The sequence below is a fragment of the Grampus griseus genome, assembly GCF_964374135.1.
Source record: "Grampus griseus genome assembly, chromosome: 20".
Taxonomy (NCBI): domain Eukaryota; kingdom Metazoa; phylum Chordata; class Mammalia; order Artiodactyla; family Delphinidae; genus Grampus; species Grampus griseus.
The window spans coordinates 21,926,496-21,942,259 of NC_139014.1; positions in this window are offsets into that span (position 1 = coordinate 21,926,496).

The window sequence follows — 15,764 nt, forward strand, 5'->3', positions numbered from 1 at the left end:
AACTCAGTCTTCACCACAAACGAGCAATATGCTCCTTTTACATATGATGTTGCATAGAAATTAAGTACGTAATTTATTTAAGGTCGCACGGCTAATAACTGGCAGAACTGGGATTCAGGTTCAAGCAAACTCCAGAACCCATGCACTGAATACTACGCTGTATTGCTTCACATTAAGTGGTTAAAGGATTCATGTTGTTGGCGTCATCCTGGAAAATCCAGTGCTGTAATCATCGTTGAATGACAAACACTTTTCATACGTACCCTTGGGTTTTTTCTCATTCTGTCAACGTTTATTGAGCATTTACCTGTGGTATTTTGCAGTGAGTTGAGAGCTATGGGCTGTACAGGTTGAAATAGAATAGCTACTAAGGTCCAAATAAAATGCTAAGGACTATCAAAGGAAAGAGAGATTACTTTTGAGTTTAGGGATCTCATGTCTTAAATCTTGACTTTTTAACTATACTGTGTGTGTACACACACACACACACACACACATTGATTTTTTTTTCCTTTTTTTTTTTTTTGGCTGCGCAGGGCATCATGTGGGATCTTAATTCCCCAACTGAGGATTGAACCTGCACCCCCTGTAGTGGGGGCACAGAGTCTTAACCACTGGACTGCCAGGGAAGTCCCTGTATATTCTTCAAGGGTAAGAATTCCCCCACAAGTCCTAGCCATAGCATAGAATCTATAGCATGATACATTAATAGTGACACGAAATTAGGTGTTATACATATGTGATAATTAAAGAATACATATTAAGCATTTAAATGAGATATATTTAATTATTTCTCTTTTTTTTTTTTTTTTTTTTTGCACTACGCAGGCCTCTCACTGTTGTGCCCTCTCTCATTGCAGAGCACAGCCTCCGGACGCGCAGGCTCAGCGGCCATGGCTCACGGGCCCAGCCGCTCCGCAGCACGTGGGATCTTCCTGGACTGGGGCAGGAACCCGTGTGCCCTGCATCGGCAGGCGGACTCTCAACCACTGCGCCATCAGGGAAGCCCTCTCTTTTTTTTAAATTTTTACTTTTTTTAACATTTTCTTGGCCACCCTGTGTGACATGTGAGATCTTAGTTCCCCAGCCAGGGATTGAACCCCGTGCCCTTTGCATTGCAAGTGCGGAATCTTCACCGCTGGACCACCAGGGAAGTCCCAAGATGTATCTAATTATTTCTTAACAGAGTCTTGTCAATCTACTCTATGCCCCAGAAAATAAAACATGAACTTTTTTTTTTTACTGGTTTTCCTGACAAAGTGGGGAAACCCCAATCCATGATGAGTGGTTATTAATACAGAACATTGATATAGTCTTTCTGGGATTATCTGCTTCACTGTTGAGTTTTATGTTTGCCTCACATGGTAGCCAACACATCCCAGATCATCTCTGCCTGCCTTCTGGTCAGCTTTTCAGGGAATGCAAACTTGTTCCATATCAACCTGGATGAAATAATAAGGGAAGTCAATCTTGTTTAATTCATTCTGAGATGAATTATAAGTGGGTTTTATTAGCTGCTGTTTTGGAAAATTCGTATTATCTTCCTATCTCATTAACTCCATGGAAAATTGGGAGTTGTCTGCCTGGGGAAGTTAACACGAAAAGGATATTTCGTAATCCTACAACCCAAGTAGTTCACATTTCAGAAAAAGCAAAGTAAGAGTAAGAGAAGGGAACTCATTGTGTAACTAGAGGAAGGAATAAGGTGGTTAGGGGCTTAACCTTGCAAAAAAACAGTCTTGCACATAGTAGACACTCAAATATTTATTCAATAAGTGATCATGGGGGGAAAAAAATAAGTGGATCAGTAGAATCCCAGATAAAATATGATGAGGCAGAGGGCAAAGTTGATTTCCTGTTTCCCCAAATACGGGGGGTTCCTGGAATCACTCGTCTTATTGAAATTTCTAAATGGATCCAAAGAAAATGGGATATCCCATGAGCAGTGGGATATGTACTGTATTTGGATTTTTTTCCCTCTCAGTGGCAGATGATATCAAATATTGGAACTTCTGAAATTCTGCCTGGTAGTCTACATTCTAGGAGAAGCACTGTTGATTTGAACACGGAAGATCCTTCTGGAGAATTGGAAGAATCTGATTACAGTATGTTTATTGATTACCGTAAACAATATGATACTTCGATTGAAGCTAGTGATAGGCTTGCCATGTGTTTATGTTTTACTTCCCTCCCTTGAGAGAGCGCGTGAAGAGCAAAGGAAGTGAAGTGAATTGTCCAAGATAAGGTGACATAGAAGAAACCAAGAATTCTGACTTTCTAAGAAATGTTCTCAACTGATCTTTAGCTAACAATGTTAGCAGAGCTTCTTTGTCACTAGGAGAGTTGACTATCTATGACTCTCACATAGTGGTGCCTGAGTGTACATCTTAGCTCCACTTCTTTTCCTCACCATAGAGAAGGGGTAATTGAGTACCTAACTCATAGAATTGTTACTAAGTCATTAAATGAATTAATACATGTTCCCACTCTGGTTAGTTATGGTAACTGCTTCCAAGCCCCGTGATAGCCGTGGAAGGGATATATGGAGCCTAGCAGAGTCCTAGTAAGTGTCTGCTCTTTATGCCGGACACAGGTAACATTGGCAGTCCCAGAGTCCACCCCAGTGCAGTGTTCCTAAAGCACAAGAGCCCATAACCTGGATATGAATTGGAGATCCTCAGGAAGCCCTATGTGTGTTAGCTCTTTTCCTCTAGGGAGCAGTTCTCGGCTCTGTTAAAGTTAAAACCATTGAAATGAAGGTTGTTTCCATGCCCAAAAGTGATACCTTATTTCTGTGCTGCATGACTTTCTTCTAGCTGCTCTTCTGTCTCATCCATCCTTGCATTCATCCCTGCTGATGAAGACAAAGGCTTTTTCCTTTATCCTTTGCTGCCTGCTTCAGCCTCTTTATTTCTAAAGGTATGTTAAGGAAGAGATATTGCTCATCCTGGCTCAGCCAGAAAAGAAGCCCATGCACCCCGCTGTTCAAGCTAGGTCTAGAACTAATCCCTCCCCGCTTCTTGCTCCGCTTTCGCCCCAGCTGGCTCAATCAAGTGATAATCCTAAAAGGGAATTTCAGGCTATTTGTGACTTCCCCTCTCCCCCACCCCGGGCCCTCCCCCACCCCACCACGTTCAGGGAGGAGAAAACAAAGCCCCTGGATCAGAGTAATCTGTTTCTAAGCCACTTCCATTCCCAGGGATTACCTCTGCGGGAGGAGGGAGACAGAAATAAATCTGACATCTTGGCACTGGGAACTTGGGGAAGAAGCTCCAAGAATGCCTGCAGGGTTGTAGGCATGAGATTCAGGAGCCTGGGAGCTTGTTCTTATAGGCTGGGTTCCCAAAAAATGGGAAGTGTGATACAATGGGAAGAACTCTGGTTTGGGAGGCAGGAGACATGGGTTCTAGTCTCACCATTGCTGACATTGACTTCCTTGTGGCCTTGGGAGTCACTTTGCATCTCTGATCACTAATTTCCCCCATTAAAAAAAAAATCACTCTCTTGAGCCCTAAAAACCTACAGCCCCCATTGATGTGTATTGAGCTCCTATTAATAATGCACAAAGGCCTAACAAGGACTCCCTTTGGGGACCCTTGTGAACCAATGGCTCAGCACACCTTCCCTCTGGTCTGTATTCTTTCCTCTACCCTCCATGGGCCCTGACATACAAACATGTATCTTCCAGTTGGCCATTCTTTGGGGCTGCTCTCCAGTGGCTGGGTGAGGGCTTCCTTTCCAGCTCTTCGCGGTTGAAGCCAGGAAAGCTGTGTGAATGCAGGAAGCTTCCACTAGAGGGTACCAAGGTTTCACTGGGATCTCAGATTGCATAGACGCCTATGCAAACCCAGCAATTCAGGGTTTTTAAGTACCTACGTTCAGAGATTTAGGGGTCTCCATTCATTGTTCCTTACCTGGTCTGCTCCTTACTGTTCCTGGCAGGCTTAAGAAGTCTCAACTATTTTGACATTATTTTGATTTGATTTGACTTCAAATCAAAGGCAGCTTGGTATAGGGGAATCCAACTGGCCAGGTCCAAACTCTATGGGCAAATTCCTTAAGTCTTCTGAGGCCCAGTCTACCCATCTGTGAAATGGGGATAATAAAACTTACCTTGTAGGACTGTTGTAAGCACTAAGTGAAATCCTATGTGAAAACATATGACTGGTACACGGTAGGTGCCTCAAATTGTTTTTTCGCTAGGGGAGACTTCTCAGAATTGCCACAAACTGGGAATGGTTTTGAGGGATTTGTGAGAACTGAGTACCTCCACACAAGAAATGTGACTTTTTGCCACTTTGCTCTTGAGTCTTACAGGATTCCAGGCTCGTGCTGCTTGGTCCTGCTCAGCCTGTTCTCTGTGTCAGCCCAGCCATGGCACTCTTCTGCCCTTCCCTTATCCTGGTTTCCTCAGTGGCAAGTTCAGTTTCTACTTCCTCGTCACCTCCTTGACAAAAAGTCCTTTGTATTTTGCCCTGCGTTTTCTTTTTTATTTTTGAATTTAGTTTTTTTGTACAGCAGGTTCTTATTAGTTATCCATTTTATACATATTAGTGTATACATGTCAATCCCAATCTCCTGATTCATCCCACCCCCACCCCCCTGGCTTTTCCCCCTTGGTGTCCATACGTTAGTTCTCTGCATCTGTGTCTCTATTTCTGCCTTGCAAACCAGTTCATCTGTACCATTTTTCTAGATTCAACATATACGTGTTAACATACGATATTTGTTTTTCTCCTTCTGACTTACTTCACTCTGTATGACAGTTCTGAGACTGAGCAGAAGTTTGGGAAAGGGGGAGGACGAGCATGTCAGGGCTTGCGTGTCAGCAGACACGTTACAGCTGCAGGGCAAACCAGGGTGAAACCACGAGTCAGAGGCCCCAGGGCAGGCTGCTGTGAGGCCCGCCCCTCGGCTCCTCTCTCATCTCTGTCTCACCCCAGAGGTTTCCTGGCAGGAGTGGGAGAGGTTGGTATCGAGTCCTTGAGCCCTGACTCATTCCCTGACTTAGTTGGGTGTTACCCAGTTATCTCCCAGATCTCTCTCCAGAGGGCTTTACTACACAACAGTGTCATCCCAAAAGACAGAAGAGGCAGAAGAGGCCAGCAGACCACTTATTTATTCCATGCCCATGTGAGGATCTCAACAACAAATAAGACGTTTGCCACCTTCATGGCTTTATATACCACCCAGGAGGTTACACTGGTTATAAAATGAACAAAATCATCTCATAATGCTGCCCTAAGAGATCGGCTATTTTCCAGATAGCTTTATAGAAACAATCATGGTTAACTTTCTCAAGAAAGAATAAAGTTGTGGTTTTATTTCTCTCGGGCAGGGAAAGGGCCCCGGGAAAGGGTGGACGGGGACTGGAACACTGAGCCAGGAAGTGACCAGCCATTATCACATAGTGAGTCAGGGGCCTATCTAGGGACTAACTCAGGTTACCTAACCCCACCCCAAATTCCATTCTCTTTACCTCAGTCTAGTTGTGGACTATAGTAATGTTCCGAGTTTTCTGGACCTCACAAAAGTTCTTTTTTTTTGCGGTACACGGGCCTCTCACTGTTGTGGCGTCTCCCGTTGCGGAGCACAGGCTCCGGACGCACAGGCTCAGTGGCCATGGCTCACGGGCCCAGCCGCTCCGCGGCATGTGGGTCTTCCCGGACCGGGGCACAAACCTGTGTCCCCTGCATCGGCAGGCGGACTCTCAACCACTGCGCCACCAGGGAAGCCCTGGACCTCACAAAAGTTCTTAAAATCTCCAGATTCCTGAGGGCTCCATAGGAAGTCAATTGTATTATGCTTCTAGACCTCATACATGTCCCTTTCACTGTTTGTCCTGTGAAAATGTGAGCTGCATGTCTGTTGCCTCCCTGACAGATTGTTGAAAACACTTTAGAGTTATTTAAGATTCAAAGAAGCCCAATATAGTAGTCTGTGTGAGCTTAGATCTTAGAGACAGGAGATTCCATTTTTAAATCATTTGTTGGTGGTCACATCCTACTATCCTTGTGTGTCACCATACTAGTGGATGCTGAAAATTATTTTCTTATCTCCCCTTTACGCAAAGGTCCCAGTTGCTCCCTAACTAGGGTCATGCTTCCTAAAGACATGAGCTGGTTTCCAAGAAAGCAGATTTCAGCTTTATCCCTTGGCAGAGAGAATGGAGTCATTGCACACAGGCCAAAACATTCTTTCTGCCAGAGCTTCCCATCTGGAAGAAAAGAGAAAAAGAGTTTCAGAGTTTCCATAAGGGCTGCCTAAAAATGGGAGGGAGGAATAGTGAGCCATAGGGAGGGGAGAAGAAAGCTACAGGGCTGGAACCCCAAGCTCCATTGTCTGGAAAGAATGTCAGATTCCACAGGCCTAAAACCCTGGCCTAGCAGCACCTACCTTTCCCTTCCTCCTAACCCTTAGCCAGGATTTATTTTGTACCCCATTCCTTTACCTTTCACATGTATTTATCTGTCTTGCCTATCCCATCTCAGAATTTTCCCTCTATTCTTTGTTCTTTATGTACCTCCCTTCCAATTTTTTGCTTTCTGTATGGACAACTCCGAAATGTTCCTAGACTACTTTAATGCGTCTCAAAAATAAGATTGCAGCGTTAGAAGGAACTTTCTCATAACCTGTGATGTACAGAAGGACTTCAGTGGGTCCAGGAAGCCTCTGAAATTGAATGTCAGTTTAGTCCATATATGCATCTTTCTGGCAAGAAGGCCTGTAGCTTCTATCAAGTTCTCATATCTTCTGTTCAAATCCCTGCTGTTGACCCTGTAGTTCAGTGTGTTTCGGTGTAAGGCTGGGAACCCAAGTTAATTTTGGAACCTAGATCATGGCTTCCATTTTTTAAAATGAATAAAATAGAAAATATCAATGTGGGACTTTCCTGGTGGTGCAGTGGTTAAGAATCCGCCAGCCAGTGCAGGGGACATGGGTTTGAGTCCTGGTCCGGGGAGATCCCACATGCCGCAGAGCAACTAAGCCCGTGCGCCACAACTACTGAGACAGCGCTCTAGAGCCCGCGAGCCACAACTACTGAGCCCGTGTGCCACAACTACTGAAGCCCGTGCGCCTAGAGCCTGTGCTCTGCAACAGGAGAAGCCACCACAATGAGAAGCCTGCGCACCGCAACAAAGAGTAGCCCCCGCTAGCTGCAACTAGAGAAAGCCCGCGTGCAACAATGAAGACCCAATGAAGCCAAAAATAATAACTGAATAAATAAATTTATTAAAAATAAAATTTCAATGTGTATTACACATAGTAAGGATGTTAGTTTTGATTAACATTTGATTCAAAATGCATATGTGTAATAATTTTTATTTTATGTATACATACATGTAAAATCAAAACATCCAGCCTCATTCATTTAGTGAATATTGAGCATCCAAAGACATTGCTCTAATCACTGGGAACATGGAAAATGAAAGAGACATGTTTCTGGCCCACAAGCAGCTCACATTCAGTAGGAAAGAGAGAAGTTCACAAAACATTTGCAAAAGAACAAGTCCCACTGTAGAAGTAAGCACAAGGTACAAGGTATAAAAGAGAGTATGACACACCATTTAGAGTTCAGGTGGAGCCACACTTGAGTTGCATCTGGAGAGATGAGTAGAAATTTGCAGGGTACATAGCAAGGAGATGTGCAGTTCTAGGCAAGGGACTGACATGCACAAAGACACAGCAATGTGAGAACACAAGATGGCCGGGGTGGCTGTCACAGTGGTCTCGTGTGTTGTCTCTGTACTGTAGAGCGGTTGGATGCTCAGGCCAGATCATGGAGAGTCTCCCACTTGAATGCAGAAAATGCTAAATATTCCTAACAGACTGTCACCCAGCTCTGCTTGGGCTCTCTCAATGAGACAGAACCTAGAACTCTGTGAGGCTGCTTATTCTGTTCTTGAGCATCTGATTGTGACAGATTCCTTCCTGTGCTGATGTAATATTTGCTTCCCTCTTTCAACCATTGATTCTCATTTGCCCTCTGCAGCATTACAAAAGGAGTTGACGTCGTCTTCTATTCGGTTGACCCAAATTAAATTGCATTTTTTTTTTTTTTTTTTTTTTGCGGTACGCGGGCTTCTCACTGTTGTGGCCTCTCCCGTTGCGGAGCACAGGCTCCGGACGGACGTGCAGGCTCAGCGGCCATGGCTCACGGGCCCAGCCGCTCTGCGGCATGTGGGATCCTCCCGGACGGGGGCACGAAGCCGTGTCCCCTACATCGGCAGGCGGACTCTCAACCATTGCGCCACCAGAGAAGCCCGAAATTGCATTTTTATAGATCAAGATGGTTGGATACTGACAATTTCGTGTTGTTGGCCCGTACGTAAAAAAACAAAAAACAAAAACACAGCTAATTGAGGATATCAATTCTTTATCCACCTTAGTCTTTTCTTCCCAATATTTAATATCTTTTTTTTTTTTTTTTTTTTTTTTTTTTGCGGTACGCGGGCCTCTCACTGTTGCGGCCTCTCACGCTGCGGAGCACAGGCTCCGGACGCGCAGGCTCAGCGGCCATGGCTCATGGGCCTAGCCGCTCCGCGGCATGTGGGATCTTCCCAGACCGGGGCACGAACCCGTGTCCCCTGCATCGGCAGACGGACTCTCAACCACTGCGCCACCAGGGAAGTCCCCAATATTTAATATCTTTAAACTACATCAAATTATTCCTCACATAAGTTACCGGATCTTTTCCAACCTGATCTCTCCCCGGGCATACACTGGTTCATCAATATCTTTTTAAATATGAGGTACCCAGTGGATGGACCTAGAGTCTGTCATACAGAGTGAAGTAAGTCAGAAAGAGAAAAACAAATACCGTATGCTAACACATATATATGGATTCTTAAAAAAAAAAAATGGTTATGAAGAACCTAGGGGCAGGACAGGAATAAAGATGCAGATGTAGAGAATGGACTTGAGGACACGGGGAAGGCGAAGGGTAAGCTGGGATGAAGTGAGAGAGTGGCATGGACTTATATATACTACCAAACGTGAAATAGATAGCTAGTGGGAAGCAGCCACATGGCACAGGGAGATCAGCTCAGTGCTTTGTGTCCACCTAGAGGGGTGGGATAGGGAGGGTGGGAGGGAGACGCAAGAGGGAGGAGATATGGGGATATATGTATATGTATAGCTGATTCACTTTGTTGTAAAGGAGAAACTAACACACCATTGTAAAGCAATTATAGTCCAATAAAGATGTTAAAAAGAAAACTAAAAATTTTCTCCGCTCAAAAAAAAAAAAAAAGCCCATGGTAGGTGTTCATTAGAAGAAAATAATAAATTATAGTATTTGTCAAATAAATAAATATGAGGCACCCAGAATTGGTCAGTTTAAAGCACAGTGATGCTATTATCTCTTTTGATTTGACCTTGTGTCGTTTCATGAAACTGTGACTGCATTGGGTTTGGTGAGTCCTAAACCTTTTTCACGTAAAATGCCGTCAAGCCAGTCCCATGCCTTCCTTGTACAATTGATTTTTTTTTTTTTAACCTAAATGTGAGTCTTTACTTTATCCCTGTCAAATTTCATCATGTTGATTTTGGCACTTTGTTCTAATCTGTCATGATGATTTTATTCTTTTTTTATTTATTTTTTATTGAAGGATAATTGATTTACAATGTTTCAGGTGTACAGCAATGATTAAGTTATACATATATATATATTCTTTTTCAGATTGTTATTACAAGATATTGAATATAGCTCCCTGTGCCATACAGTAGGTCCTTGTTGTTTATCTGTTTTATATATAGTAGTGTGTATCAGTTAATCCCACATTCCCAATTTATCTGTCCCCCATTTCCCCTTTAGTAACAATAAGTTTGTTTTCTATGTCTGTGAGTCTATTTCCATTTAGTAAATAAGTTCACTTGTATCTTCTTTTTTTTAGATTGCACATATAAGTAATGTCATATGATATTTGTCTTTCTCTGTCTAAGATGATTTTAAACCTTGCTTCTATCATCATCTAAGCTACTGATTTTAAAAATATCTAATACAACAGTGAGGCCCCTCTCTTTATTGATATCAACTTTTTAAATCAATATCCTTTGAGGTCAGTTGAAAAGCTAGTTAAAAAATCTACATAACTGTGATTATCCACCCACAACTCCCAGGCTCATTTTCTTAGCCCCATCTACCTGCTCCTTTACTACCTTGCTCTGATCTGTCCCTGGTCCATTAAGCAAACCAGACCCAGGCATCACACAACTACCGATTTCTGTATGGGACCTACAAACACCAGCTGCTTTTAAAGGAATCATCAACGACCTGCCCGCTTGCTAATTCCCCACCTGCTCTCATGCTGCTCTTCCCTCCGTGCAACTTTGTGATTCCCAACTCTCATTACTCCCACCAGCCGCTCCAGGCATGATGTCCCTATTCTTCTAGGATGTAGACTCCAGCTTGGACTTGGGCATTGCTCCTCCAGTTGGCTCTTGGTGATCTCCCTCTGCCTACAATAGAACTCTCTTCTTTTGAGCTTGGCTATTAACCATAAATAATATGTATAACTTTGCCTCAATCTTTTTAATGGCTACATAGTATTCCATTGCATAGATAGACTATGCTGATGGACACTTAGGTGGTTCCCCAAATTTTGGCATTACAAAGAGGCCATGAGTCTGTTTGCAAGTACCAAGGTAGGATAAATTCCTGGAAATAGAATTGAAGGATCAAAAGATATGTACCTTTTTATTTTGATAGTGCCAAACTGCTCTCCAAGTTGTACCATTTTACTTATGGTGGTTTAGAGCTCAGCAACATAAATAATTTTGAATTAAATATACCTGTTCTTAAAAGATATCTTGCTGTTATACTATTGGAAACTTGAAATGGCTTTTAATTTTTCTCTTCTCCCTCATTTCTTCTCCTTACTGTCTCCTCTGATTTCTATCCCACCCTGAACTCCAAATTCTTCTCATTCATTTGTACAAAGTAATTCCACTGTCTCCAGACCATAATGATTAACTCTCCCCATCCCTGCATTTGCACATACAAACCTCAGCATATTAAACCTGCTGCCATCCAAAGCCACCCTCTTTAGTAATAACAATGTTGAGCACGAACATGTATTAACTGATTTAATTCTTTTAACAACCTTGTCATGCAGGTACTATTACTATCCCTACTTCATGGGTGAGGAAATTGAGGTACAGAGAGGTTAAGTAGCTTGTCCAAGGTCACACAGTTTAAAAACTGCACTAATAGGGCTTCCCTGGTGGCGCAGTGGTTGAGAGTCCGCCTGCCGATGCAAGGGACACGGGTTCGTGCCCCGGTCCGGGAGGATCCCACATGCCGCGGAGCGGCTGGGCCCGTGAGCCATGGCCGCTGAGCCTGCGCGTCCGGAGCCTGTCCTCCGCGGCGGGAGAGGCCACAGCGGTGAGAGGCCCGCGTATAGCAAAAAAAAAAAAAAAAAAAAAACTGCACTAATACTATTTGAACCTAGATTGCAGGTCTCTAGAGATCATACTCTTAACCCCTACAGACAGATATGTCTCTTCAGAGATTAGTCTACTTAGGTTCTTATCAAATTCTAACCTAACTTTCCTAGTGCTTCCTATGATATAATTCAGGCTATGGTCTCTACCCTGATCCCTATCTAGCCCACAGCATGTTCTATTAGTAGCTCTGCCCCACAAACGTGTCTGGAAAAAACAAGTTTCAGGATGGCCATATTTACAGAGGAAAAAGTGTGGGGTGGGATCACAGGCAGAGGGGGACATCAGTCAAGCCCTCTCTCTCCCTCTGCAGAGGTGCGGCCTCCTGTTCTGGTCTCTGGGTGGGTCTCCCCAGACAGGAAGGGAGCAGTTGGCTTAGTCAGTCTAATTTTCCCTAGAGCTCGGCACACTGTGAAATTCAGGAGGTGCCTGAGGCTAATTTAGGCAAATTCTATTCAACCAACATTCATTGAGTCCCAACAATGGGCCAGGCACTGTGCTGTGTAAGGGTGCAACATGAATAAGTCACAAGCTCTAGAGTGAGGATAAGCACTTCCATTACCAGTTACCTACAGTGTGATAAGTGTCTTAATAGTTAGAACCTTGACTGCATTGTTTGGAGTGGGGGAGGGCAAGAGGAGAAAGGGAAAAGGGAAAGTATGGATAAAGTCCATATCCCTGGGTGTTTTAATTTTAAGGAAACGATCCAGATTAGGGAAAGAAATCATAACTCAGTCTCGGTAAGGATTTCTGACGGAAGGGCAGTAACTTCTCAAGTACTGAGGTCTTCAAATGCAGGTGAGGTCAAATACCTCGCCTGTTTATCTGGACTGGTGTGGGAAGGAAGGTATGAGGGCAAAGAGTAGTCAGGAAAAGTTCCAAGATCCATAATGGTGGGGGGAGGGCGATCTGTGAAATGCTAATTCCTACTTTTTCCTGGCAGCTTTCCTGGAAATTGTGATGACAGCTGGTGGTAGGAAAAATGACGGAAATCACCAGTGACCACAACAATTTCCCTGCCCCTAAGTGGCTGGCTATCACCTGAGCCATTCCAGATGATGGCAGGCTGCTACGGATCCTTTCTTTTCTTCCTTCCTTTCTTTATTCCTTCCTTTCTCCCTCCCTCCTTTCTTTCTTTCTCTTTCTTTCTTCCTTTCCTTTCCTTTCCCTTCCTTTCTTTCCTTTTTTTTTTTTTTTTCCTGCAGTGCAGCTGACAGGATCTTAGTTCCCTGACCAGGGATCGAACCCAGGCCCTGGCAGTGAAAGCGCCGAGTCCTAACCACTGGACTGCCAGAGAACTCCTCTTTCTTCTTTTCTCCCTCCCCCTCCTTCCTTCCTTTCTTCCGTTCTTTCTTTCTTTCTTTCTTTCTTTCTTTCTTTCTTTCTTTCAGGGAGGAACAGAAAAAGAGGTTCATTTTCCAAGAGCAATGAATAAGCAAGCCACATCTTCTACATTAACTAGACAGCTTCTTGTAGGATAAAAAGGCCTGGACAAGAGACTCAATCAGCAGAGAGACCCAGTCTCTGGCTTCAGATCTGGTCCAACTTAATGAGAACTTTGGAAATTCACGACCTATCTGTACATCCATTTCTCATTTGTGCTGTGGGAATAATAAGTTCTTGTCTCTCAATGATATTGCAAAATAAGGAAAGAAAGGAATAATAGATAAACATTTAAAGGCCTCAGGAAGAGCTTCCCTGGTGGTGCAGTGGTTAAAAATCTGTCTGCCAATGCAGGAGACACGGATTCAAGCCCTGGTCCGGGAAGATCCCACATGCCGCGGATCACCTAAGCCAGTGGGCCACAACTGCTGAGCCTGCACTCTAGAGCCCATGAGCCACAACTACTGAAGCTTGTGTGCCTAGAGCCCATGCTCCACAACAAGAGAAGTCACAGCAATAAGCCCATGCACCACAAGGAAGAGTAGCCCCCGTTCGCTGCATCTAGAGAAAAGCCTGCGTGCAGCAATGAAGACCCAATGCAGCCAAAAATAAATTAAATAAATAAATAAATAAATTTCTTAAAAAATAAAATAAAATAAAAAATAAAGGCCTCAGGAAATAATACTCAACAGGGATTTTTTTTATTGTTTTTAATAATTTCACAGATTGTTTCAGTAAAGTCAAAAGGCCATGGTTGATGTGCTGTTTTATTAAATGGGTGCTGAGAGTTGCTAAGGGGCCTCTCTTGAGTAACTTCCTCTTCCTAATTGGGACAGAAATTCTGGCTGTGGATAGAAACATAGAAGGGCCAAAATAAAACTCAACTGTTCTACAACTTCTGGTTCTCAATAGACTCCACTTAAGCATTTTGTTCTATTTCAAAGCTAAGTCATTAAAACAGGGGCCAGTTCTAATGAAGAGCATACTTATGAAGAAATATGGATAACACAAAGAGAAAGGAAAGGCAAGAAAAAAAATTCACTAATGAACTACAAGTGGCCATAAATCTGGAAACGTGAGTGAATATACTTAAAAGATTTGTGAATATTACAATACGAAACATGCTATGTTCAGTAACGTTACACAATACGTTCCTCACTAGGGATGCCTTGTTCGATGCGATGGGCCAACGACCCACAGCACATGCAGTGCTAATGCATAGTTTCTACCATTCCTTGCAAATGAGTCTGTGATACCTTGTCTCATATAATTTATCTTTGATTTTCATTTTCACTGTATAAACATACATACCCCAGAAGAAGTAAACAAGGGGGTTCAATCTGTAAAAATATAAACTGTTATCTATGTTTCCAGACTTTATGGCTATCTTGTAACTTCTACAGAGATGAACACAGAAAATAGATGCAAAGAGAATGGTAAAGAGTCTAGAGAAAAAGAGTCTAGGGTAAAAGTAGAAACATACAGAGTGTGACCATGGAAACAAAACTGGGGGGGGGGGAGGTGAAATATCCAAATCCAAGCAGGGAGAGACAGAGACAGAGAAGAGAGACATAGAGATCCTTTGGAAAATAGGCAACATATCAAGGGGACAGGACAGTGAGAAGGACAGAAAAGCAGGTCAAAAAGGAAAAAAGCATTCTTAAAAGAATTTCCTAAACTTCACAAACTGTCAAATGCAGCCTTCATTAGCCATAGCTGATGGATGGAAGCATACTTTTTACACAGAAAATTAGAAAACTATAATTTAAGAACTAGAAAGAAATTAAAAGTTTATCTAGTCCAACACCTAATTTTACAAATGAAGAAATTAAGGCACTGAGAGGTTCTAGAGACAGATTTGGGTGGCCCTGTTGGAAAGGTGGGAGAGTCTGATGACCATCAAGAGAAAATAATGGGGCTTCCCTGATGGCGCAGTGGTTAAGAATCTGCCTGCCAATGCAGGGGACACGGGTTCAAGCCCTGGTCCGGGAAAATCCCACATGCCGCGGAGCAACTAAGCCCGTGCACCACAACTACTGAACCTGCGTTCTAGAGCCCGCGAGCCACAACTACTGAGCCCGCGTGCCACAACTACTGAAGCCTGCGCGCCTAGAGCCCGTGCTCCGCAACAAGAGAAGCCACTGCAATGAGAAGCCCGCGTGCCACAACGAAGAGTAGCCCCTGCTTGCTGCAACTAGAGAAAACCTGTGCACAGCAACGAAGACCCAAAGCAGCCCCAAATAAATAAATTAAATTAAATAAAAAAGAGAAAATAATGTCTTTTCACAGTTCTCAATATTCATTCATTTATTTATTTATTTTATTGACTATAGTTGATTTACAATGTTGTGGCAATCTCTGCTGTATAGCAAAGTGACTTAGTTTTACACATTCTTATTTAAATATTCTTTTCCATTATGGTTTATCACAGGAGATTGTGTATAGTTCCCTGTGCTATACAGTAGGACCTTGGTGTTTATCCATTCTAAGTGTAATAGTTTGCATCTACCAATGCCAAATTCCCAGTCCATCCCTCTCCTCCCCCCACCCCCCGACAACCATAAATCTGATCTCTATGTCTGTTCTGTAGATAGGTTCATTTGTGCCATATTTTAGATTCCACATGAGAGTGATATCATACGGTATTTGTCTTTCTCTTTCTGACTTACTTCACTTAGTATGATAATCTCTAGTTGCATCCATGTTACTGCAAATGTTATTATTTTGTTCTTTTTTATGGTTGAGTAGTATTCCATTGTATATATGCACCACATCTTCTTTATCCATTCATCTGTCGCTGGACATTTAGGTTGTTTCCATGTTTTGGCTATTGTGAATATTGCTGCTATGCACAGTTCTCAATATTTAAATGAAACAGGTGATGGAAACTCATCTACTCTTTTTTTAAAATTAATTAATTTATTTATTATTTGGTT